Consider the following 27,592-nt stretch of genomic DNA (forward strand, 5'->3'; position numbering starts at 1 on the left):
GTGGACGAGCTTTTGGCCTCTCAGTCCCAGGCCCCTTAGAGCAGTGCTCGAGTGCTCTGACACTGGGCTCTTTGTATATATTGTATATATTAATATTTGACAGACACAATCATTCGTTTTGTATATATAAGCTTTATATTCTATGATGTATATTTAATTTTTTTTAGTTCTTTTACTTATTGTTGTTTAGAGTGGTGCACCAACGTGGCCAACGGGCTGGGGCAGGTGCTCATGTCTGTCTTCACCTGCGAAGAGTCACTGACATGTCTAAAGCCCATGGCTGACGGCCTCATGGAGCGCTACAGCAGAGCAGGAGAGGACGCTCCTGAACTGATGTACGTGGACCGTGGCTGCTGCAGGGTGCACGGTGTCTCCTCTTTGGAGCATCTGTTCAGCGAATGGGCCAAGAGTGGAATGATGGTGCGGCTGGACATCTTCCACTGGATAAAGCTCTTTGATGCGGCCGTCCGGACAGACCACCATCCCAAGTACGCACTCTTCAAGTCGAAGCACTCTTCAAGTCTGCGCTCTCTGCTGCCGTATTTTCCTACAACAAGGATGACATGGCGCTGCTCATCCAGGCCATACGTGCAGGAAACCAGACCAAGTTTGCCTCATTGACTGACGCGGAGATGGTTGAAATCTACGTCAGCAAAGAAGATCTCTGCCACTTCGTCAGGAGGATCACGTTGGGAGCCCAGGAGTCCTTCCTCCGTGTGCAGACAGCCAGCACCAGCCTGAAGGGAGAGTTCCAGATAGATGTAAAAAACAGCTGAAATAAAAGTTGCTGTGGACAATCAGATTATAAAATATCATTCATTTGACTGATGATCTCGTTTGGCGTTACAGGTCATTTTTGATCAGAGGAAAACAGACAGTTTCATACACATTTTAAAGTTCCTCGTAGGAGGTTTAACAAGATCTTTCCCATCTTTTGTCAGTAAATGTAATACATCAGTATCTCACACTGTAAGAGGAAAGAGTGAACTCTGCCTGCTGTCTGAAACCACTACACATGAGCAGGAGAAAAATTTAAACTTACTGGTGAATGCTTGTAACACTAGGCACGTTGGATAACTCTGGCTGTGTCAAAAAAATCGAAATATCGATATATCGCGATACTTAGTTTCGCGATATCAGTATCGGTTAAAAATCAATATTTTTTTTATCATTTTTTTTTTCAAGGCTTTATTGACAGTGCAGAGAGTGCAGATATGAAATGGGGCAGAGAGGGAATGAAATGCAGAAAACAACCACGGGTCAGATTCAAACTAGGGCTGGGTATCGTCAAGCAGTGGTCCTCGAAGCAGAAAATTGGATGTTTACTGTCTTTCTGGGACAGTGTTATCCATAGGGCTGGGTATCGTCAAGGACTTCGCGGTACGATACGTATCACGATACGATACATCACTATATATTGCGTATCTTGATATATCACGATATATTGCGATATTCCATAAACAAGTTGCCTTGTCAAACATAACAGCACAATATAGTGATAATTGCACAGACAAATGAAGTCAAAACTATTTTATTCACAACTTCCTTTACTATTTTTCTTCCTTTTTTTTGGTTTTGGCAAATTATCAAACACTGCTGCAGCTGCCATAACATCAAAATAACAAATCCAATTCACTCTTGTACTAACTGTACAGGACACAATGAAAATGAAAACACATCAGTGTGCTTTTGTGACAGTGAATCTTAAAGAAGCTGTAAGCGGAATGGTTCTTTTAGCTAACTTCCTGCCACTTACTGCAGTTAGCAGTCCCCTCCCTCGTCCCTACGTCACCACATTAATGCATTGCGGTCTTCAAGCAGCAAGTTATCTAGCATAATCTCGGATCCATAAGTGTGATAAAACCGGATAAAACATGATAAAAACCAAGGAAACTTGTTTATGGAATATCGCGATATATAGTGATGTATCGTATCGTGATACGTATCGTACCGCGAAGTCCTTGACGATACCCAGCCCTATGGATAACACTGTCCCAGAAAGACAGTAAACATCCAATTTTCTGCTTCGAGGACCACTGCTTCACTTTCTTTTCACAAATTATCAGGGGAGAGCGCGAACGCAGTCCCCCACTACCAGAAATTATGCAGTCGAGATTCCCACATTTGGGGAATTCGCAAAGGTCAGCTCAACCGGAGTGCAATGGCTGAGCCTCGCCCTGGGTGAACCACCTTCTTGATCATGGTGTCTCCCCTGCCAGGTAAGTATGAGTTGTACACATCTGAGACCCCAGAATATTTCACAGACAGACTACGCTAACTGATGGCGCTGACTATACAAACACACACAAATGATACACTGTGTGGAGGTGAAAATATGCAATAGTATTAATACATTATTTTGTATTAACGCAGACACAGATTTAGATACTTTTACTGGAGAAATGAGGGTTCTACTTCCCATCATGCAATGCTGCTCTTCCATCACATCAAATCTAACCTGAGTCACCAGCTGTATCTGATTTACCTCCAACACATGAATATCTGCCCAACAGCAAGTTCCCAAGAGCCGAAGATAATTAAAACCACTATCACTTTGTTGTTTTTCCACATTTTAAATTCATAGAAAATAATAAAAACCCACAAATAACACTTTGTCACAACTTCCTTTCCCTTTGTTTCCAGGGAAACTGTACTGCTGCCGTCACCTAGTGTCCGGAGGAGGAACTACTCTGCTGAGCATTTCACCACTGTGTAGCTCTCTGTACTGAAGACAAGAATTGGGAAGAGGAAAAAGCTACAGTTGACCCTCTGTAAACAAAACTCACATGCTCCACTTTTATCTCCCGCATTGTTCCACAGGACAGGAGGGGGCTGGCTCCAGATGGTTGGAGAGTTCCGGCTCCTTATCCTCTTCCTAAAAATAGATGAAATAATACAAACACTCTCAGAAGTGAATTTTGTTCAATTTGTCAGTATACATTTTATTACTTTGTGTTCATTCTGCTGACAATATCTCCAAACTTCTAAAATCGAAACTTCTGCTTGTAACGAGATAATAAATTATACATATCACTGTAATCAACAACCTGAACTATTCATTTGTAACATTTAAACTAACTTCAATTTATCCAAACATACTGTAACACATCAACCCAAAACTACAACACTTAGTAGTCTTGTTCAGTTTATCATTCAACATATAGAGGGGGGTGCACCGTTCCCGGAGGTACTGCAATGCAATAAGTGCTTCAACGTTTAATTCATTCATGATTAAAATTTACTTTAACAATTCAGGAAGCCCCGCCAAAGCAGGGCATCAAAAAATTAGATTGAACTCATGTTGGTCCTCCCCACGGAAATCTTTAGTAAAAGGCGAAAGATTTATGCGATCTGAAGAGAACCATGAGTGTACTGCTCTATTGCAGTCAGAGTAGAGGAACTGGTTCCCGGACACACTCACTACAGTGACGGTGCCTCTGCAGAGCTACATTCACTTCACTGTAGTGCTGTAGGCCTATCACGTGCGTCTATTGTAGGTAGGCCCGCCTACACTGAACATTTGTAGTACTTAGCCTATGTGAAACTCAATCATTTCTAGTTTCAATGTTTTAACCTAAACAATAGATTTACCTGATACATTTAGCAACATGCAACATAAAGGCCTAAGCACAAACTGAAATAATTAAGGTGTAAAACTACATTTTGATTAAAGGTTCTCTCAAGATGGAACACCCCAAAGCTCTTATCAGATTGTTTTAGTAGTCACTGTGCTTCAGTGGTGCCTACTCACCAATCTTACAGGTTGTGACTGGGAGAAAGTACTAGATATAAGTCCATGGTATATAGGCCAACTACACTATCATTTTTTAAGTTGCTTTCTGTTAACACAACTTATATTTTGTGGTTGCACGCACTGTAACGTTGTATACAACAATGTGACATTTAAGAAGAAAAAATAATAAGATGATACATTCTACAATCAACATCATGCAAAGGATACAGCAATCATTTATGTAGCACTACACTGAAATCATGTTAAACTGATATACACCATATCCCCATCAAGATACCGACATTATATCTAATTTTCGTATGATAATGATATATTTTTTTTAAACAAATTAGGAAGCCCCGTCAAGCAGGGCATCAAAAAATGTAGAAGTGCCTACATCATAAAATGTGTAATAAGGGTAGATAGGTATAATAAGCAAAGGCATCTTATACATTTTTATATATAAATAAATATTACTGATGGAATTGTTTATATGGAACGGTTCCCTACTACCACTACATGTTCCCACAACAACCTAGCAAACTTGATTTATTAGTATTATTTTATATTAACATATAGAGGGGGGTGCACCGTTCCCGGAGGTACTGCAATACCAGGTCGATGCGTGGAGTGGACGGAGCAAGCCCCTATTCCATCTCCCTGTTCCAAAAATCAATTTAATATATGGTCCCCGGGTAGGGGACGTATCAGATATTAAACTGATAAGAACAGATACTACACTTGATCTTAGCCAAAAGGCCGAGAAGCGATACCTGCAATAGTTCCTAAGTAAACAGGTCATTCTCTGCGCCAACTGTCCCACTCGGGGTTTCAGTGAAAAAACAACTTTTAACAGTCCAACAAATGAGTACCAGCTCAACAGCAAGATTGATTGCATTCCGATTGCAAGCAACAGTTTGATCAACATTTTACATTCAGAAGAAAGGTTAAAAATACACAAATCAAACTTTTTCTCTCTCACACTGTAGCAGCCCCTTCCTGACCCTTTGTTTACAAGGAAACTTCCTGTCCTGCTGCTGCCCCTAGTGTCCGGAGGGGGAACTACACTCAACACAGGCTGCGTTACAATCTTCATACTTCCCTGCTATTAGAAAAAGATTGAAGATGCTTAAAAATACCCAGATTCCCTACCACGTCCAGCAATGGATTTTTGGTTTGGAAATCAGCTTCTTTGGAGATTCTGACAAAGTTGTTCAAATTAATTGACTCGACCGGCTACAAAATAAAAATGCTCCTCAGATATTCTGATGCAAACATTATAATTATTGACTTAACTCCGACTAGGGTAGTTTTACTTTTGTTAATATCTTCCACTGCTGAAATAAAGTTATTTTTATGAGTGTAGAAATACAAGATATAAATATTAAAATGTCCTACATGACCAAATCATTACTTGTTTGTTAAAGAGGACCTATGATGCTTTTTGACTTTTATGACCTATAAACGTTGTTATGATGATTCATAGTCATGCTTAACCATACTAAATTATCAAATAATGACTTACATGCATTTCGACGTATTCCCTGCTGACCGTCTGGGGTGTCTGTGCAGAGCACTAAACACTATTCTAGTCAGTCGAGAAGTCACGTCTTCAAAGCGGTCTACCCTTTCATAATTCGTGACGTCGCATAAAAATTTGTGACGTGACCACGCGGATGTTTCCATGTATGGTAATGCTGTCACTTCCCTGTTCGCGTCTGCCTCGCGCCCGTATAGGTCCATGCTCGCGCTTCCCGCCACTGAAAGTGTTCCGGAAGGAAGGTAACCAATCACAACAGAGTGGGGTTTGCAAGAGGGGGGGGGGGGGGGGGTAGCGGAGATGGCCGATGCACAGGCGGAGGGAGCGGAGATTGCCGAAGCACACACACTCAAGTGTTGACAGGACGTGCTGGATCGCCAAAATAAGAGAAAGAGCTTCCCGAAAATCTACATAGTTTTTTGTGATGTGATTCGTGTCAGGTTGCTCTATAGCAGTGTAAAACAAGAAATTAAGACCAGAAAAGTAGTATAATAGGTCCTCTTTAATGAATTCATGAGAACGGTTAGAAGATTTAATATCACTTAGGTTGTATTTTCAACTACTGCTCCGGTCCCTAATATGATTTTTTTTCTTTTCACAAGTTATCAGGGGAGAGCGCGAACGCAGTCCCCCACTACCACAAATTATGCAGTCGAGATTTCAACATTTGTGAAATTCGCAAAGGTCAGCTCAACCGGAGTGCAATGGCTGAGCCTCGCCTTGGGTGAACCACCTTCTTGATCATGGTGTCTCCCCTGCCAGGTAAGTATGAGTTGTACACATCTCAGTCACCACAGTCTTTCACAGAGAGACCCAGTTAACTGCTGGTGATGACTATATAAACATCGCTAAAATTACACAATTTAGGCAGGGGGCAATCTGAAAGGATTTTATATTTATGTATGTATATATTACACTGTTTTGTAATAAAGACGGACAAAGATTTAGTTACATTTTACTGGAGAAAGTATGGTTATATTTCCCATAATGCAATGCTGCTCCTTCCTCCACATCAGAAGCTAACCTAGAATCACCAGCTGTATCTATTTTACCTCCAACACATGAGCATCAGCCCAACAGCAAGTACAACTGAGCCGAAGATAATTTAAACAGCTATCACCAGTTATTTGATCCACATTTTAAATTAAAAAAGGTATTAATAAAAACCCAGACAATAACCCTTTTTCTCTCTATCATTGCAGCAGCCACTTCCTTCCCCTTTGTTTCCAGGGAGATTGCCTTTCCTGCTGCTGCCCCCTATTACGGAGGGGGAACTACATTTAACAAGCTCAATAGTAAAACACAGTTCAGCACAAACTGCAGCTTCAAAATCAGGGCTGCAAAATTAATCAAAATTAAACTGTAATTGTAATAGGACCCATGGCCATTTTAAATTGGCAGGGGTCACAATATTCATTAACGTGGAAATGTCTGTGGCATTTAATTCAAGTATTGTGGTGCTGAACGGATGTCCTATTTACACATCATATTCTACTGACTTAAGAAAACATCTTTGTCCTTTAAAGCTGCAGTTGAGAGTTTCAGCCGTTGGGATCCCAACGGCTGTTTTCCCAACGCTCTACCTGCTGTAGTTCCTCCCTCCGAACGACAGCTATGCACGTTCATGTGAATTCAGTTACATTGACAGGAGACAAACACCATGTCCGATTCCGAGGTGATTAAACATTAGTAATGATAACTACAAACGTAGGCTACATATTGAGCATCTACATTTTAATCACAGACAGACCACGTATGTTAGCTTAAAATCAGTGTGCTGGTAGGCCTAACAAAAGTAGCTGTAACAGCCAGGCAAGATAGCAAACTAATTGTAACAGAGCGGAGAGGTGTGTGTGTATCTCCTATGCTCCGCTCTGACCGCAGCTGGGAGGGGCTGCTCGGGGCTGCTGTGCGAGGAGCGGGCTGCGTGTCAGTGCTCCCGCTGCTCGTTGAGAAGAGGTGATACTTGCTTTGGCGAAAAAAGTCACCAATAACACCAGAAAAAAAAGCTAGATTTGTCGCTTGTCGCTGTTTTGAAAAAAAAAAGTCGCCAGGGGGGCTGAAAAGTCACTAAATATAGCGACAAAATCGCTTCGAGTTGGCAACACTGAGATAAATAAATGGGGGCAGAGGAAGGGGACGAGGTCGCGGTCGGAGAGGTCTTGATGTGATAGGGCAAGAAGACATGGCCGAAAACTGAACATTATAACCGTCATGAATGCTGGACTATTGTATTAGACTATTAGTTCAAACTAGTTGTACATTATAAACGAGCAATTGATTGTATATCTATATACAAAAATATATGCTTTTATGTGTAAACTGGGCATTACAAACTCATGTCTATATCAGTGTTTACTTCAAATCCTTATTAGTTCTGATAAACTCAACCAGCTGCAAAATAAAAAATGCAGTTCATACAGTAAGATAAATCATTAATAATAAAAACTTAAGTAATAAAATATTTGATAATGTAACACAGACAGGGACAAGGGTACTTTAGCTATGAAATACGTTTCTTTTTAAGTATTCACAATATTAAATGAGATAATAAGGGTCGTATTGATCAGTTAAAATGTGCAAATGTCATCACCAAATAGCTGCCATGGTTTAAACATGTCAGTGGAAAGTGACAAGATATATTACGTAGATTGTATTATCTAGCATTGCTTCAGTTCCTAGGATAATTTTCTTTTACTTTTAACAGATTATCAGGGGAGAGCGCGAACGCAGTCCCCCACTACCACAAATTATGCAGTCGAGATTTCAACATTTGTGAAATTCGCAAAGGTCAGCTCAACCGGAGTGCAATGGCTGAGCCTCGCCTTGGGTGAACCACCTTCTTGATCATGGTGTCTCCCCTGCCAGGTAAGTATGAGTTGTACACATCTCAGTCACCAGAGTCTTTCACAGACAGACCCAGTTAACTGCTGGTGATGACTATAAACAAATCACCCAAACCACACACCGTAGGCAGGGGACAATATGAAAGGATTTTATATATATATTACACTGTTTTCTAAGAGGGCAAACAAAGATTTAGTTACATTTTACTGAAGAAATAAGGGTTGCATTTCCCATAATGCAATGCTGCTCCTTCCTCCATAACAATAGCTAACCTAGGATCACCAGTTGAATCCGTTTTACCTCCAAGAAAGGAGTATCAGCCGAACAGCAAGTTCAAATGAGCCGCAGCTAAATCAAACTGCTATCAACAGTCGTTTGATCCACATTTCAAATTTAGTCAAAAACTTAAAAACACACAAACACACTTTTTCTCTCTCACATTGCAGCATCCACTTCCTGTCCCTTTGTTTCCAGGGAAACTGACTGTCCTGCTGCTGCCCCCTAGTGTCCGGAGGGGGAACTACATTCAACATGCTGAATAGTAAAACAGTTCAAACTGCAGCCTCAATGATCCTGATTTTAAACACCTCACTATTATAACTGAATCTTGAAAATAAGAACTTAAATCTAAGTGCAGAAACTCTGGTGGTTTCGTTGACTTGTTGGGGGAGTGTGCAAAAGTAGAAAGGTGCAACTCAGGAGCAAACAGTAAAATTTAAGGTGGTAATAAGAATTAACAATTGCTCTCTTTTGGAATTTTGTATGTGGCTTACATTTAAAGGTGAAGTAAGCGGTTTATTTATGTTAATATAAGTATTAAATCGCTCTTTATTCATACAGTGATCACTTTCATAATGTGCGCGTTTCATAAAGCCGATTTCTCAGTCAGCTGCTCTGCATGTAATCGGCTAATAAACTTTTCGGTGGATCCCGAAATTATTATCCAATCACAAGAGAGAACGCTACAAACCGACACCCGTCTCACTCATGGTCTCACTGCCGGTGCACGCCAGAGCGACAGATGGGTTAATGTTTATGCGCCTACAATGGCGGAGCAGGTAATAAATCCTTCCCAATGTCTGTTTTGATGTTTTTTATCATGTTTTTATCACACTTATGGATCTGAGATGATGCTAACTCGCTGCTTGAAGACCGCAGTGCATTAATGTGGTGACGTAGGGACGAGCAAGGGGACTGCTAACTGCAGTAACTGACAGGAAGTTAGCTAAAATAACCATCCCGCTTAAGCCCCTATCTCACTGGGCTGCGACTGTTTGCGACAAATTGGAGACTGCAGTCGCGAGGGAGTCTCTAAACTGTCTCCAAACGTTCACGGAGGTCTCAATTTCCTCGCATGAGTCGCAGAGCCGCGCAGTCCTGTCGCATGAATTTTGAACATGTTCAAAAAAAGTGTGCGACAAATCTAGTCTCAAAATAGTCTCAGAGTGGTCGCATGTGTCTCAAACGCGTTGCAAACCCGTCTCAATTTAGTTTCCGCGAGTCAGAAAGTGTGAGCAATGTCAGACAACTTTGCAAGGGGTTGGCGACATATGAAACTAAATTGTGACTGATTTGAGACAAAAATGAGACTGACATTCCGTTCGTGCGACGCTCGCCAGACGTTCGCGAGACATAAATGCGACCTCCTGGCAAGTGTTGGGCAGGACATTCGCAAACGTGTCGTGAGGAACCAACTCAGTGAGACTGCAAGTGAAAATTGTCGCTAATTCGCATATTTTGTGTCTCCAACTTGTCGCAAACTGTCGCAGCCCAGTGAGATAGGGGCTTTACAGCACCTTTAAAGTGACAATTTTGAAATTCATAAGCCTAATATGAAAAGGGGGGAAAACTACAATAAGAATTCTAGTGCTAAAAATGTACAGATGAAACATTAGAGGAAATATTTAAAGGAGGTATTTCCTAGATTTGTTATTCTGCTTAAAATGGTTGTATTGTAGTCTTTGCAAGATACTTTTGCCTCGTTTCCACCAAGTAGAGCGGGTCGGGTCGGAGCGGCTCAGAGCGGGACAGTTCACTTTTAAGAATCTCGGTGGTGTTTCCACCGCCGACCCTACCCTTACTGGTAGGGCGGGGTTTAGGCTGGACTGCGATAGCCGTGTATCAGAAATATACTATTGCCACGAGTTTTTTTTGTTGCACATACAGAAATAGCTTGTGAACAAAATAACATTATTTGAGGAAATTAGAAAATATGTCAGCATTGTTGATACATTTTGGCACAGAATTAAATCGTGATGGATAAACTTACAAAGATATTTTGGCAGTTTTATGTTAACACATTAAGAAGCCCCGCCGAAGCAGGGCATCAAAAAATTTGATTGAACTCATGCTGGTCCTCCCCACGGAAATCTTTAGTAAAAGGCGAAAGATTTATGCAATCTGAAGAGAACCATGAGTGTACTGCTCTGTTGCAGTCTGAGTAGAATAAGTGGCTCCAGGACACATTCACAACAGTCTCGGTGCCACTGCAGAGCTACATTCACGTCACTGTACACCTATCTTGGGCTCAATTTTAGGTCCAGTCCTATTCACAATTTACATCAATAACATTATTTCATCGCTACAAAACTGTCAAGCCCATTTGTATGCTGACGACACTGTACTGTATTGCATTTCTGATTCGGTCCATCAATCTGTTCAGAACCTTCAGAGCTCTTTTAACACCCTGCAGGACTGTCTAGTGGACCTCAGGCTTGTTCTTAATACAGACAAAACAAAATATATGTGTTTCTCCAGAGCAAGAACTATACATTTTAATGATCTTAATATTCATACAAATAATGGATCTCAAATTGAACCTTGGTCTGACCTTGGTAAAACTGCTTTTAGCCACAGTGCCCCTGACTCCTGGAACAGCCTACAACATCAAATTAATATAAATACACTCATAACTGTTAACCAATTTAAAGTTATTATTTTGAATCAGCCCCACTCCACTTGTAACTGTTTTAATTAGGCTATTGTTCTGTTTTATTCAATTGATCTGAATGTTTTAATTGTTGTTGTCTCTTTGTAAGCTTGTTGTGTATTCTCATTGTATATTGTGTATCTGTCTCAACGTCATTGTAAAAGAGGGTAACCCTCAATTGATCTTTCGAGAATAAATAAAGGAAAATGAAATGAAATATCAAGCTTGTCTAATGTAGATAGGCCCGCCTACACTGAACAATTGTAGTAGCATTCGTGAAACTCAATAGTTTCTAGATTCAATGTAACGTCGATACAACAACAAAAACATTGAAGAATAATAATAAAAAAAGTTTATACATTCTGCATTTGACAGCCACGGTATCAGTAAGGTCATCATAATGGTAGCAATATTTGTAATATTGATATTAATGTAGTGCTAAAACATTTTATTACATCTAATTCGTGATTAGATTTTCTTTCACAATACAGGAAGCCCCGCCGAGGCAGGGCATCAAAAAATTTGATTGAACTCATATTGGTCCTCCCCACGGAAATCTTTAGTAAAAGGCGAAAGATTTATGCGATCTGAAGAGAACCATGAGTGTACTGCTCGATTGCAGTCTGAGTAGAGGTGATGATTCCCGGACACACTCACTCCAGTGACGGTACTACTGCAGAGCTACATTCACTTTACTGTAGGCCTATCACATACGTCTTATATATGTAGGCCCGCCTACACTGAACATTTGTAGTATGTACTCAATAATAGTATTTTCAATGTAATAACCTGAACGATATTACTAACAAGATACATTTAGCAACATGTAACAAATAGGCCTAAGCACACACTGAAATAATGTAGGTGTAAAACTAGATTTAGATTGAAATTCCCCTCATGATGGAACACCCCAAAGCTCTTATCAGGTTGTTTTATTGGTCACTGTGCTTCACTGGTGCTTACTCACCAATTGTACAGGTTGTAACTACCAAAGACACTAAATGTAGGCCTGTATATTGGCCTACTAAACTATAATTGTTAAAGGTGGTTTCTGTTTACTCGACTTGTATTTTGTGTTTGCACGCACTGTAACGTTGATACAATAACAACAACATTGAAGAATAATAATAAAAGAAGTTGATCAATTCTGCATTCGACAGCAACAGTATCAGTAAGGTCATAATATTGTCGCAATATTTGTAACATTGACATGGTGCATCAACATTATGATTATTAGTGTTTAAATTTACTTTGACACTTCAGGAAGCCCCGCCGAAGCAGGGCATCAAAAAATTTGATTGAACTCATGTTGGTCCTCCCCACGGAAATCTTTAGTAAAAGGCGAAAGATTTATGCGATTTGAAGAGAACCATGAGTGTACTGACGCTCCATAGTCTGAGTAGAGAAGGTAGTTCCCGGACATACTCACTACAGTGTCGGTGCCTCTGCAGAGCTACATTCACTTCACTGTAGGCCTATCACGTGCGTCTATTGTAGGTTGGCCCGCCTAGACTAAACATTTGTAGTATGTGAAACTCAATAATTTCTAGTTTCAATGTTTTAACCTAAACAATAGCCTTAACAAGATATATTTAGCAACAAATAGACTAAAGCAGAAAATGAAATAATTAAGGTGTAAAACTATATTTTGGTTAAAGGTCCCCTTTACACCCCAAAGCTCTTATCAGATTGTTTTAGTTTTCATTGTGCTTCACGGCTGCCTACTCACCAATTGTACAGGTTGTAACTGCGAACCATACTAGATGAAGGCCTGTATATTGGCCTACTAAACTATCATTTTAACCCTCTGGTCCTGTTGGTCCATTTTACGGACATTTAATTTTTTTTTTTTTTTTATAATTTTGGCTGTTTTCATGCAAATGGCATGAAATCTGGTAAGAGAGTGTATTTTTACATGATAATGTTATTTCCAGCTCAGCTCTTACAGTAAGGCTAAAATACACTGTATACAAACAAGAGTTACATTCAGACTGCTAAGGTCCATAAAACGTCCATTAACACCCATTCAAACAGCATTTTTTCAACTCACTGCCATTAAAGCATAATTCATGCATTTTTTTGTTAAGCACTTTGTGATTTCATATGTCAAAGGTGCTGTATAAATAAACTTAACTTACTTATCATTAGACTCAAGGTATAATTATAAAGACATACAATAAAAACAATAGACAAAGGCAGTCAGTGTAAATATGTCTAGTCTAGAGAGCGAGAGTTTTTTTCAATAAGGGACAAACCCTGTATTTTAGCGTGTCAAACACACATACATTCTGTGAAATATGAACTTCAAATTTAAAAACCTTTATTAATCCCACTACGAGCAATTGGTTATAAGCAGACAGTCGTATACAGCAAACACACAAGAAAAATAAGGAGCGTAGAAGTGGAATAATCTCTAGTCAAATAAATATTTAAGTGATATTCATAATGCCACACTGAGATAATAAAGTTATGTTTAAGGTTAGACAAAATAGCCTTTAGGAACCTATAAAGAATTTATAAGATTGATCACACTTCAGAGCATGTGACAACTTCCATATACCACCACAATTTATGTTTTTTTCTTTCAACATAGTTATCAGGGGAGAGCGCGAACGCAGTCCCCCACTACCACAAATTATGCAGTCGAGATTTCAACATTTGTGAAATTCGCAAAGGTCAGCTCAACCGGAGTGCAATGGCTGAGCCTCGCCTTGGGTGAACCACCTTCTTGATCATGGTGTCTCCCCTGCCAGGTAAGTATGAGTTGTACACATTTCAGTCACCAGAGTCTTTCACAGACAGACCCAGTTAACTGCTGGTGATGACTATATAAACATCGCTAAAATGACACAATTTAGGCATGGGGCAATCTGAAAGGATTTTATATTTATGTATGTATATATTACACTGTTTTGCACTAAGGCGGGCAAAGATTTAGTTGCATTTTACTGGAGAAAGTATGGTTATATTTCCCATAATGCAATGCTGCTCCTTCCTCCACATCAGAAGCTAACCTAGAATCACCAGCTGTATCTATTTTACCTCCAACACATGAGCATCAGCCCAACAGCAAGTACAACTGAGCCGAAGATAATTTAAACAGCCATCACCAGTTATTTGATCCACATTTTAAATTAAAAAAGGTATTAATAAAAACCCAGACAATAACCCTTTTTCTCTCTATCATTGCAGCAGCCACTCCCCTTTGTTTCCAGGGAGATTGCCTTTCCTGCTGCTGCCCCCTATTACAGAGGGGGGACTACATTTAACAAGCTCAATAGTAAAACACAGTTCAGCACAAACTGCAGCTTCAAAATCAGGGCTGCAAAATTAATCAAAATTAAACTGTAATTGTAATAGGACCCATGGCCATTTTAAATTGGCAGGGGTCACAATATTCATTAACGTGGAAATGTCTGTGGCATTTAAATCTAGTATTGTGGTGCTGAACGGATGTCCTATTTACACATCATATTCTACTGACTTAAGAAAACATCTTTGTCCTTTAAATACCGAAAATTATAATTGAGACCAAATAATCACAATTAGATATTTTTTCAAAATCGTGCAGCCCTACTCCAAACAATACTGTAGTTAAATCAACACCTTACTTAATATGCTAGAACGAAAACTGAACATTATAACCGTCATGAATGCTGGACTATTGTATTAGACTATTAGTTCAATCTAGTTGTACATTATAAACGAGCAATTGATTGTATATCTATATACAAAAATATATGCTTGTATGTGTACACTGGGCATCACAAACTCATGTCTATATCAGTGTTTACTTCAAATCCTTATTAGTTCCGATAAACTCAACCAGCTGCAAAATAAAAAATGCAGTTCATACAGTAAGATAAATCATTAATAATAAAAACTTAAGTAATAAAATATTTGATAATGTAACACAGACAGGGACAAGGGTACTTTAGCTATGAAATACGTTTCTTTTTAAGTATTCACAATATTAAATGAGATAAGGGTCGTATTGATCAGTTAAAATGTGCAAATGTCATCACCAAATAGCTGCCATGGTTTAAACATGTCAGTGGAAAGTGACAAGATATATCACGTAGATTGTATTATCTAGCATTGCTTCAGTTCCTAGGATAATTTTCTTTTAACAGATTATCAGGGGAGAGCGCGAACGCAGTCCCCCACTACCACAAATTATGCAGTCGAGATTTCAACATTTGTGAAATTCGCAAAGGTCAGCTCAACCGGAGTGCAATGGCTGAGCCTCGCCTTGGGTGAACCAATTTTCAATTTTTCAATTTTTAGGCGTTTATTGAAGTCTGGCAGATAAATACATTTTACAACATTGTTTCAAGGTAAACATCTTCAAGTTTACCCCTTTAAAGGGTTACATTAATAATTTCAACAATTACATACAATTAGATACATTACAACATAACATCAACAAGTTGTTACAGCCAGGCTGTTTCTATTACTTTTTTACATATTTCAGAGTTCCCTAACTTCCAGAGTTCATTACATTCAATAATTTCATATTTTTTCTTATCTCTTAAAACATAGTCACGTAACAAAGTTATACTTAAGTTAACAACCGATTCGGCTGACATTGAAAAATTCTTAAAAACCATCAGGTTTCTACTTCTCCATATTGCTTCTTTGACACAATTGATCACGGCCCACCATCTTTCCCCTTTTTTACAATCATTATTTTTTACATCACCATATAAAATATCTGACTCTGTGGGGATTCTATATAGATCATTTAGCCATGGCTTTAATAAGCCCCAAATCTTCCTAGACAATTTACATGACCAGAATAAATGCGATACATTTTCGTCCATATTACAACCTATATTTGGACATTTTGCATTCCTAGAAGACCCTCTTCTCTTTAAAAACTCTCTCGTTGGTAGACATTTATGTACTATTTGCCAAGCTAGATCTTTGTATTCATTCAATAAAAAGGGAGAGTTAACATTTTTCCAAACTTTGAGGCAGTTGTCTTCCACTAGCGTACCAACAGTCACCAGTTTGTATCTTTCAGGACTTAAACACTTTTCTATAAAAATTCTGTTCACTTGACCAACATTTTTCAAGTTTCCAGATTTAACAAAAGTTATTACCCTTTCATACAACACTGGCCTTTCCTCAGCATGAGGTGTCTTTAAAGAAGGTCTTAGCCCCACTGTTCTTAGCACTTGGTGACCAACCCAGAACATAGCAAAATTACGCCATAGGCTCCTCTTTCTTTCATTAAGTACTGCATTCAATATGGGAGTCAAAAATAGAGCTTCCATTTTACTTGCCAGCTCGGGGACATTTTTTCCCCCTTTTTGTAGTGGCCTGTACATTATTTCTCTTTTAGTTCTCTCTTGCTGTGCTCCCCAGATAAACTGGAAAAGGCTTCTTCTTATGGCTGTCATGATATACTTTGGGGCTGGAAGTGTGCCTTGGGTGAACCACCTTCTTGATCATGGTGTCTCCCCTGCCAGGTAAGTATGAGTTGTACTCATCTCAGTCACCAGAGTCTTTCACAGACAGACCCAGTTAACTGCTGGTGATGACTATAAACAAATCACCCAAACCACACACCGTAGGCAGGGGGCAATATGAAAGGATTTTATATATATATATTACACTGTTTTCTTGTAATAAGGCAACCACATATTTAGTTACATTTTACTGAAGAAATAAGGGTTGTATATCCCATAATGCAATGCTGCTCCTTCTTCCACATCAGAAGCTAACCTAGAATCACCAGTTGTATCTATTTTACCTCCAAGAAATTAGTAAAAGCCCAACAGAAAGTAATAATGAGCCAAAGCTAGTTCACCAAGCTATCAACAGTTGTTTGATCCACATTTTAAATTCAGTGGAAATAATAAAAACACTCAAATCAAACTTTCCTCTCACACATTGCAGCAGCCACTTCCTGTCCCTTTGTTTCCAGGGAAACCGCCTGTCCTGCTGCTGCCTCCTAGTGTCCGGAGGGGGAACTACACTCAACATGCTGAATGGTAAAAACTGTTCAAACTGCAGCCTCAATGATCCTGCTTTTAAACACTAGGGCCGTGTCTGAACTGCCATACTAGCGTCCTACATCCTACATACTCATGCATACTCTCTACTCAAAGATCGATTGTGTATGCGAGCTGCGTCTAAACCAGGGGTGTCCAAACTACGGCCCGCGGGCCAACTGCGGCCCGCGGCCCGCTTTTTATTGGCCCGCGGCCGATTTTAAGAATATAATGTAATATGGCCCTTTAAAAAAAAAAAAAAAAAAAATTTTTTTTTTTTTTTTTTTGCATTTCTTAGTTAACCCACTAGTGCAGGGGTGTCAAACACTGATTGATTGGCCTGTGGCACATTTTAAAAATATAATGTAATATGGCGCTTTTAATTTTTAAATAATTTAAATGCACTCATTATATTACAGAGAAATATGTCCCATAAAAGAAAAAGAGCCCATCCCAGAGGACCCTGCATAATATTTTATTTTAAATTAATATTATTATGGAAAATCTATGTCCTTCTCCAATAGCTTCTAATTCATCTGACAGTGTCTCCATTTTTTTTTCATACAAAATTAATACTTAAAACTTAATTTCCCTCTCAAAGTGCACCAGATTCATGCATTTCACTTTAAAAACGTAAAAAAAATCTCCCGGGGGGGCATACCCCCGGACCCCCCTAGGAGGGTCGAGACCTCGGCTGGATACTATTTTCACCCTGCTGGATATTGGACGCAAAGGCAGAAAACACTGGATGTATCATTGGCATATAAGCAAGAGGGGAAATGTGTCTGTTTAATGTGCAAGGAAAGTGTTACCGTGAAGAAGGATTACAATTTACGAAGACATTATGAAACTAAACATCAGAGCAGCTACATGTCCTGATAAATGTGTTATTTTTGCAAAGTGGCCCGGCCCTTCGTAGATTTTTCTGTTTGTGGCCCTCAGTGAAAAAAGTTTGGACACCCCTGGTCTAAACGTTCTCAGTTGAAGTATACTCAAGCAATGAAGAATTTCTTCTTCTTCTTATAAGATTCAGGCAGTTTAGACACTGTTAAGCTTATAACCGCCCTCTACAGGTTAGATATAGAACTAGATTTTTACAGTCCTGTGTTCATCATCTGTGTTTTAGACCTCTTGTTTTATAATTATGTTTTGAGGCGGAGGATCCCTCCGACGCTCTCTGTCCGGCTCATCAGCACTCAGCTGTCTGTGAGTTGAGCTGGACGAGCCGCGGTGTGTGGAACAGCGATCTGTTCTAATCTCTCTCCACTATCAGACTCACAACACTCATTTCACTTAGTAACTCTAATGTTGTTAGGTATTTATCTTCATCTCTTATCTATTGTAAGAGTTTATGAATGACTGCACGTACAGTTGTCAGATCACGCAACCCCAAACAATGTTGTTGCCTAGCAACTTGCTCGAAAATATTTCATTTTCCTGGGCGGGTAGAATTGACCCAGTGCATTGTGGGGCGGTTGAGTAGGAAAAGTATACAATCGATTCATACCCAAAATCTTCCCGGAAGTTAGTACTCATCCGGGAATTTCTCACATACCCAAACTCGCATACCCAACCGTCACATACTCAAATTGAAGTCAAAATGAGTATGAGTAGGACGTTAGTATGGCAGTTCAGACACGGCCTAGGGCTGGCCCGAATTATTCGAATATTCGAATACTCGTTTGGAAAATTAGTATTCGCAGCTTAAAGGCCTACTTCACCGGTTTGAATATGAAGGTGTATTGAATTCTGAGATCCTATGAAGTATAAATGTGCAATAAATTTTTAAATTGGTTCATCCTAGCCTGAGAAAAGGCAGAAAGAGTTTTTTTTTAACCCTATATTAATCTTACTGTGACATCACAGTAAGATAAATATAGGGTTAAAAAAAAAATTACTTTGTAAATATTACTGTGATGTCACAGTAGGAGAAATCACAGTAATATTTACAAAGTAAGTTTTTTTTTTTAACCCTATATTTATCTTACTGTGATGTCACAGTAAGATTAATATAGGGTTAAAAAAAAACACTCTTTCTGCCTTTTCTCAGGCTAGGATGAACCAATTTCAATTTTTTTTGCACATTTATACTACATAGGATCTCAGAATTCAATACACCTTCATATTCAAACCGGTGAAGTAGGCCTTTAAATTAGTAGTCGGAGCTTAGTTTTTTTTTTTTTTTTTTTTTTTTTTGCAAGAAACTAGTACTGCAATATAATGTCATCAAATAATTTTATATTTGGATATAAAAGTTAGTAATATCAGGTCAAATATTGTAGTAGTAGTAGTAGTATTGCTCATTTAGGAGGATATTACATCAAAGTGTCATAGCACATCCATTACTTCACCTCCGAGTGCGTAAATCTTCAACAAAATATGCAGATACTGTCAAAATCGGTTCCAGGGAGTGTATAGGGATCATTAAAGTTTTTTTTAATTTGAATTTTTTTTATGTTGTTTTTGATGGTGTGTTTTTCTGGAACGAATATTCGCTCGGAAAAACCAACGGATATTCGAAGCCTGAAAAATGGCATTCGGGCCAGCCCTATTAAACACTTCACTATCTTAACTGAATCTTGAATATAAGAACTTAAATCTAAATGCAGAAACTATGGTGGTTTGGTTGACTCGTTGGGAGAGTATGCAAAAGTAAAAAAGGTACAACTCAGGAGCAAACAGTAACATTTAAAAGGTGGTAATTAGAATGAACAATTCCTCTCTTTTGCAATTTTGTATCCGGCTTACATTTAAAAAGGGACAATTTTGAAATCCATAAGCCTAATATGAAAAGAGGGAAAAACTACAATAAGAATTCTAGTGCTAAAAAGTTACGGATGAAACATTAGAGAAGAAAAAACATAATTCACAGTTGTTGTAACGTTAACTTGCATCACAAGATAAGTGCACTCCTGTTTGTATGAATATAAGCTCCTCGGGGTTTCCGTAGTTCGAGTTTGACTTCCTGCTATGACCAGTAGATGTATGCCGTGATATGAAAAATCTCTGAAAATCTCTAGAGATGTCCAAAAAAGGAAAAACCACTGATAAGGGAATCGAGGAAGACAAAGTTTTTGCGGAAGAAATTAAAAAACAGTTGGCAGACTTGAAGAAAGGAATGTTGGCAGATTTGAAGAGAGAAATAAAAAGTGAGAGGGAGAATGAGCGAGCACTGCGGAAGGCTGAGCTGGCTGGGATTATGGACGAATTGATTGGGCGTTTTGATGTAAAAATCAAAGAGAAAGTTGCTGCTGGTCTGAAGCCACTGTTGATCGAATTGAAGGAACTTCAAGCCGTCAATGTGAAGAAAGATCAGCTCTTGAAAGAGCTTGGAGATAAAATTGATGAACAAGAACAAGCAAAAATCAGAGATGTGATCCTGACTGGTATGGATATTAAACCAAGGTCGTATGCAGCTGCCGGGAATGGAGAAGAAGAGGGCGATACAGGGAATGTAACGGTGGAAAAACAAGTGGCAATGTTTCTGAGAAGCAAAGCCATTAATCTGGATCTAGAGAACGTGGAGTCCTGTTCTCTTCTCCCGAAGGGGAAATTCGCCAAAAAGCGTGCTGTCATTCTGAAATTTGTGAGTAAAAAGCATAAGATAAATCTGCTCAGTCAAGGCAAGAAGCTTAAAGGTGAACAAATTGGAATGAGTGAAAATTTAACCAAGAGAAAGGCGTATCTGGCCTATCAAGAGAGGGTTAAAAAAATGTGGACAGGTCCAACAAACTTGGACAAGAGATGGAAGAATCTTCATCAAAATGAATGGAGCTACACCAGAGGAAGCCAAAATTGTGCAAATCAAAACGGAGGAGGATTTGGATCAATTCCGGAGGGACGAGGATTAAAGAAGGCAAAAGCATGGACTTTTTGGATTAAAGAAGGCAATAGCATGGACTTTGAACAAAAGGGATTTAAACTGGTTTGTGTCACAATATAAGGTTTGAAATCGTAAATACAATGTGCTCTGCTATTGATAACCTAATGGAATGTGTGACTATTGAAATTCAAATGAAAGATAAATGTTTTTTTTTTTTTTTTTTTTAACCTTTATTTATACAGGTATATCCCATTGAGTCCGAAGACTCTTTTACAAGGGAGACCTGTTCCCATTTACACGTTACCATTCACACACACATTCATACACCGATAGCAGGCTAACTATCGACATTCACACGAGGCAAGGTGGGTGAAGTGTCTTGCCCAAGGACACAACAACTATGACACAGGTGGCAGGGCGGGGATCGAACCTCCAACCCTTTGATCATCGGCCGACCTGCTCTACCAACTGAGCCACAGTCGCCCCAAGATAAATGTTAATTATCAGCTGTGTGTTCAGAACACCCGATTCAAAAATGGAAGACTTTCTCTGACTGAAGAATTTGTAAATACACTGCATGTTATGGGACTGTAGCCGAGGTCAGCAGACACACTGACTGTTTTGAATACTTTTGCAGATGTGTTTAGGCTACTAGAGAAGAAATGGACAAGGCCATATCACTATCTGCATTGTCACAGGCAGAGAGGAAAATAGAGACCTAAAATTATCTGTGTTTTAGAATGAATCTTCTTAAAAAAAAGAAAAAAAAAAATTCTAACTGTAGTAGCTGTGTATCTGTATCTTATGGCAGTGGGGGCGGGACCCGATAAGCCTTTGGCTTCTCCTGCTTCCCTTATAACGATAACACAAAGTAATATGTATGAATATGCAATGAGAAAATTATGTATTATGTGTAATTGTCCGGAAGAATAATAATAAATAAATAAATATGTGCCATACCTATAAAGTCATTAACGGTCACTACGCCTCCAGTATTCTTCATTTACAACCCGGCCGCCCGCCTGTATTGGGCAGAAGTTACCACATATTTTTGGCGATGAGGAGAACGGATATTTTTGGACATGTCGCCCCGTTGTTTTTGTTAGCGTGCACGGAGGCTAACTAGACGGCTAGTTAATGTGTAATGTGTGTGTATTTGCGATCGGGGTGCGTCTTCATGCTGTTTTAATGATATTTGTGACATGACTGCCGCTGTACAGTGTACCTACATCTGTATGTTTTGGCACAGCTGGACCATGTTGTTGTTGTTGTTGCACCGTAAGTGTGACGGGTCTGATCTCGGCGTCAGGAATATATGGCCCAATATGATCAAGCGGCGAGCCTCTTGCGCTCACGCGGCCAACCGCCGCCTTCGATGTGGCGGCTGCGGTTAATATGGCCCAATATGACCAAGCGGCGAGCCTCCTGCGTTCACACGGCCAACTGCCGCAGGGGGCCAGTGCGGTGTGTTCCCAGCTTTAGACTTCCAGAGTGAGCCCTCCCCCTCCCCTCCCCTCTCTGATTTTCTGCACATGCGCAGTGAGCACAGACTCCTCACTCCGCTCCGTACACAACACAACTAGCATGGAGGGAAGCTAGGCAAAGTGACACAGCGCCGGTAGAATTAAACCAAACGGCAATATAACAACGGCTCGTTTACTTGGAATCATCTCGGATTTAAAAGAACAGACGGGTTGCAGAAGCGGCACGTTTGTAGAGAATGACAGAAACACGTTGCAAATGTTGCAAAGCACTACCAATCTCTTCTAGCATTTAGCCTACAAGAGCAGTATGAAGTAGCGCGGGTAACTTAGTTTTAGGTTGGACAATCTGCGTTCTGACATTCATCGGCAGCGTTTCTAAGGACTGATCCGCCATTGTAGGCGCATAAACATTCACCCATGTGTCGCTCTGGCGTGCACCGGCAGTGAGACCATGAGTGAGACGGGTGCGGACGGGTGTCGGTTTGTAGCATTCTCTCTTGCGATTGGATAAAATTTCGGGATACTACATAAAGTTTAATTGCTTATTACATGCAGAGCAGCTGACTATGAGATTGGCTTTATGAAAGGCACACATCGTGTAAGTGATTACTGTATGATTAAAGAGCGATTTAACACTTATGTTACTATAAATAAACCGCTTACTTCACCTTTAAGGTGGTAATTAGAATTAACAATTGCTCTCTTTTGTAATTTTGTATCCGGCCAACATTTAAAGTGACAATTTTGAAATCCATAAGCCTAATATGAAAAGGGGGAAAAACTACAATAAGAATTCTAGTTCTAAAAAGTTACGGATGAAACATTAGAGAAGAAAAAACATTACGATTGACAGCCTATAAACAAAACTCACATGTTCCAGTTCTGTCTCCTGCCTTGTTCCACGGGACAGGAAGGGACCTGGCTCCACACGGTTGGAGAGTTCCAGCTCCTCTTCCCAACCCTACAAATAGATGAAATAATACAAAACTCTCAGAGGTGAACTTTGTTCAGTTGGTCAGTATACATTTTATTATTTTGTGTTCATTCTGCTGACAATATCTCAAAACTTTTCAAATCAAAACTTCTGCTTGTAACAAGATTTGACATTATACAAATCACTGTAATCGACAACCTGAACTATTCGTAAACGTAGTGTAATACATCAACCGGAAACTACAACACTTTTTCAGTTTATCATTTAACATATATAGGGGGGTGCACCGTTCCCGGAGGTACTGCAATACCGGGTCGATGCGTGGAGTGGACGGAGCAAGCCCCTATTCCATCTCCCTGTTCCAAAAATCAATTTAATATATGGTCCCCGGGTAGGGGACGTATCAGATATTAAACTGATAAGAACAGATACTACACTTGATCTTAGCCAAAAGGCCGAGAAGCGATACTGACAATGGTTCAGAGGTAAACAAGTGATTCTCAGCTCCAACTGTCCCACTATGGGTTCCAGTGAAAAACAAATTTTCACAATTGTATCTTATTTACCTCAAACTAATGAGTAAGAGCCGACAAGAAGTTCAAATGAGCTGAAGCCAAATCAGACTGCAATCAACAGTTGTTTGATCCACATTTTAAATTCAAAAGGTTAAAAATACACTAATCAAACTTTTTTACTCCCACATTGTAGCAGCCCCTTCCTGTCCCTTTGTTTCCAGTGAAACTGATGGTCCTGCTGCTGCCCACTAGTGTGTGGAGGGGGAACTACACTCAACATGCTGAATAGTAAAACACAGGCTGCGTTCCAATTCCCATACTATTTATTTAGTATGGTAGAAAAACATTGAAGATACTTAAACATTTCCAGATTCCCCACTACAGCCAGTCATGATTTATGGTTTGGAAATCAGCATGCTTCTCTTTGGTGATTCTGACCACTTGTTCAAATTAACATGGTCCAGCTGTGCCAAAAAATACAGATGTAGGTAGGCCTACACTGTGTAACCAGCGGCAGTCATGTCACAAATAACATTAAAACAGCATGAAGACGCATCCCGATCGCAAATACACACACATTAACAGCAATTCAGCAACATACTAAACATATTAACACCAGCAGTGTGTGCTCAGCGGCAAAAATAAAGGCAGACATCAGCCTACCTGACAGTGAAAGTGTGCCGGGTCTGGCGGAGGACAACACCGGTGCTTCGCTGTACTATATTGGAATTCCACACGGACACTGCCGTCAAGTTTGGGTTCATATTATCCTCCGGAACAGCACACAGCTGGGTAGTTTCCCTATGCTAACCGGCGCTACCTTGGCCAGAGTACAACCAACAGCTAAACAGATGCAAAATACACATATTTGCAGAATGTATTGGAAGCCCAATGTCCTCACTCCACACGCCCACCTCGTCTTGCAGGCCACCGGACAATCTCAACGCTGATTGGCTATCGTGGCGACGCCAAAAAGATAAATATTTTCTTCTGCGTTCGCCGCATATGTTGGCCGCGCCTCATTGAAGCGCGTGAATCGAAGGCGCTACCATTTTCCGGCTGCTGGACGCCGATTCCTGGGTGGACGCGCGGCCACTCGCTAGTACATTGACTTTGTATGTAATCTCGCCGCGCGGCCAGTGCGGTGTGTTCGCAGCTTAAAACACAGGCTGCGTTCCAATACCCATACTGTAACCTCTCTGCTATTTAGTATGATAGAAAAAGATTTAAGATAATACATTTAGTGAGATTCAGGATGTAAAAAATACCCGGATTCACTACTACATCCAGTCCAGAGTTTCCGTTCATTGACCGGAAAAAAATTACGGGGACCGAAAATTCTAATTGTCTCCGGTCAGATTGTCTGGTTGAAATAATTCCCTCTTCACACTTTGAATTTTTTTAAAACATGTTACAGTGCTTTTCAACTATTTAATACTACTGAATAGATGAAAAACCATGTTTCATTCATGTATAACAATAACTGTGGGTAGACTGTAGCGTAAAAGGAAAAGGAAAACAACTGCATGACGCGCTCTCGTTCTGATTTAATGGACTGGTTTACAAACTACAAACGGCGACATCAAGCGGGAAAATCAAAGCCTAAGCCACGGCAAAACAAGCAAATATTATATATAAGAATGACTTCTTAATACCAAGCAGCAGCCAGTCTAACGTGAGTTACAATGAAGATTACTTTGACTCCGAAGAGACGGCTGATGCCCGTGGCTCAGCCGAAAAGGAGGGAGAGAGAGAGAGAGCGAGCTAGAGAGATAGACTGTTATAGTGCATTACTTTTTTCAAAGGGTTTTTATTTGATATGAGAAAAGACCTCAACTTTATTTAAAGTAGGCTATAATAGTAGCCTAGGTAAGTCGCTGCAGGCCGCAGGCCTACTGTTATAAGCCAGTAGCCTACTGTCATTTTTATTTTTTATTATGGCTTTCTGACAGTTTGTTTTATATGAACGACACATTATTTTGCGTGTAGACGTGTCAGAGGCATAAATCGACAAATCAGTCGATTCACTGTGACTTTTTGCAGCGGCAGGGCAAACAAATTGTGATCGGCGGTTTCCTTTAAGCACCACAGACAGCGGCCACCGTTATATTCAGAATTTGCACCAAAGCTCTAATGATAGTAATAAAGAGAAGCTTTATTTAAACGCTGTCCATGCGATGGCGGTGACTGATTGTATAATGGTTTGCTGGAGACATAATCTCACTGAGGGAAGCGGCTGTTTCACTTTACTTTTTCTCCGGTTGCGCTGTCAGTTTGGTGACATGGCAATGTGTTTTTCGGCCTCGATAAATGCAATCAGATGGCGGTAGCCTTTCCTCCCCCGGCAGCCCTTACAGGCAGAATATACCCAATTATGATTTTAGTCGTCAAACCACAGAGTTTGTCTGCCCATCGGCTTACTCGCTCACACTGGCGAGATGTCACGGTGAAATGCTGCTTTGCTCGGATGAAGGCTTTGGGTGTTTCTTTAAGGTGACTAACATCCCAGTCGTAAATGGGTGTTATAACTTTATGCTGCATAATTTGCATTGCTTTATTTTCTCATTTGTTTGAAAAAAATCTCCAAACCATTTGTCAAGCTGATATTTTCATGCACACACATTGCAGAAGTGAAGCTCCTGCACTGCGCTCACAACCACACAGGCAAAAACTGTTTTATTTCCTCTGCTTTTTAAGTGAAAAATATGACTATCGGCACATTAGGTGTGTTGTGCTTTGATTGAATTGTGTTGTCGTCACTGCCTGTTGCAAGTAGCCCACATTTAAATATAAATGGTTGGCTAAAAATATACATGCTTTGATGATATTATTCTTTATAAAGTTGCTTATCAATATTTGATTTTTCCGATATGACCGTTAATGAATCCTTACTGGTCACATGACCGGCACCAATTTTTTCTCGCGGAAACACTGATCCAATCATGTTTTTGGTTTGGAAATCAGCATTGTTCTTTGCCAATTCTGACAAAGGTGTTCAAATAAACACTACAAAATTAAATTGTTGCTAAGACATTTGAATGTAAAAGTAATAATAACTTTAATTATTCAATATAATGATATAACACTGACCAGGACAAGGGCACTTTTACTTGTATCTTCCAACTCTGAAATAAAGTTTTTTTTCAATTGTACAAAATGTTGAATGCGAGATATAGATAATAAGTTTTAACTGATATGTTAGAACATTTCACAGGAAAGCAACGAAAAGTTATATCACGTAGCTGTAAGTTCTAGTAATGCTCCTGTCCCTAATATGATTTTTTTCTTTTCACAAGTTATCAGGGGAGAGCGCGAACGCAGTCCCCCACTACCACAAATTATGCAGTCGAGATTTCAACATTTGTGAAATTCGCAAAGGTCAGCTCAACCGGAGTGCAATGGCTGAGCCTCGCCTTGGGTGAACCACCTTCTTGATCATGGTGTCTCCCCTGCCAGGTAAGTATGAGTTGTACACATCTCAGTCACCAGAGTCTTTCACAGACAGACCCAGTTAACTGATGGTGATGACTATATACACATCACCCAAACCACACACCGTAGGCAGGGGGCAATATAAAAGGATTTCATATCTATTTAACTGTTTTGTTCTAAAAAGGGAACAAAGATTTATTTATGTTTTACTTGAGAAAGTGTGGTTATATTTCCCATAATGCAATGCTGATCCTTCCCCCACATCAGAAGCTAACCTAGAATCACCAGTTGTATCTGTTTTACCTCCAACACATGAGTATCAGTCCGACAGCAAGTTCAACTAAGCGAAAGCTAAA

At 39.7% G+C, this 27,592-nt stretch overlaps 1 long non-coding RNA gene across 1 annotated transcript; it reads right to left on the reverse strand.

Moving 5' to 3' along the window:
* On the reverse strand, window positions 1-23,982 carry LOC307271247. Its single transcript, XR_013845596.1, has 4 exons — window positions 23,856-23,982; window positions 23,227-23,316; window positions 2,787-2,875; window positions 1-737 (listed from the first exon to the last, which is right to left on the reverse strand). It is a non-coding gene; the product is annotated as an uncharacterized lncRNA (long non-coding RNA).
* Window positions 23,983-27,592: the final 3,610 nt, after the last annotated feature.

Source organism: Ammodytes marinus (assembly GCF_949987685.1).
Source record: "Ammodytes marinus genome assembly, chromosome: 3".
Lineage (NCBI taxonomy): Eukaryota > Metazoa > Chordata > Actinopteri > Uranoscopiformes > Ammodytidae > Ammodytes > Ammodytes marinus.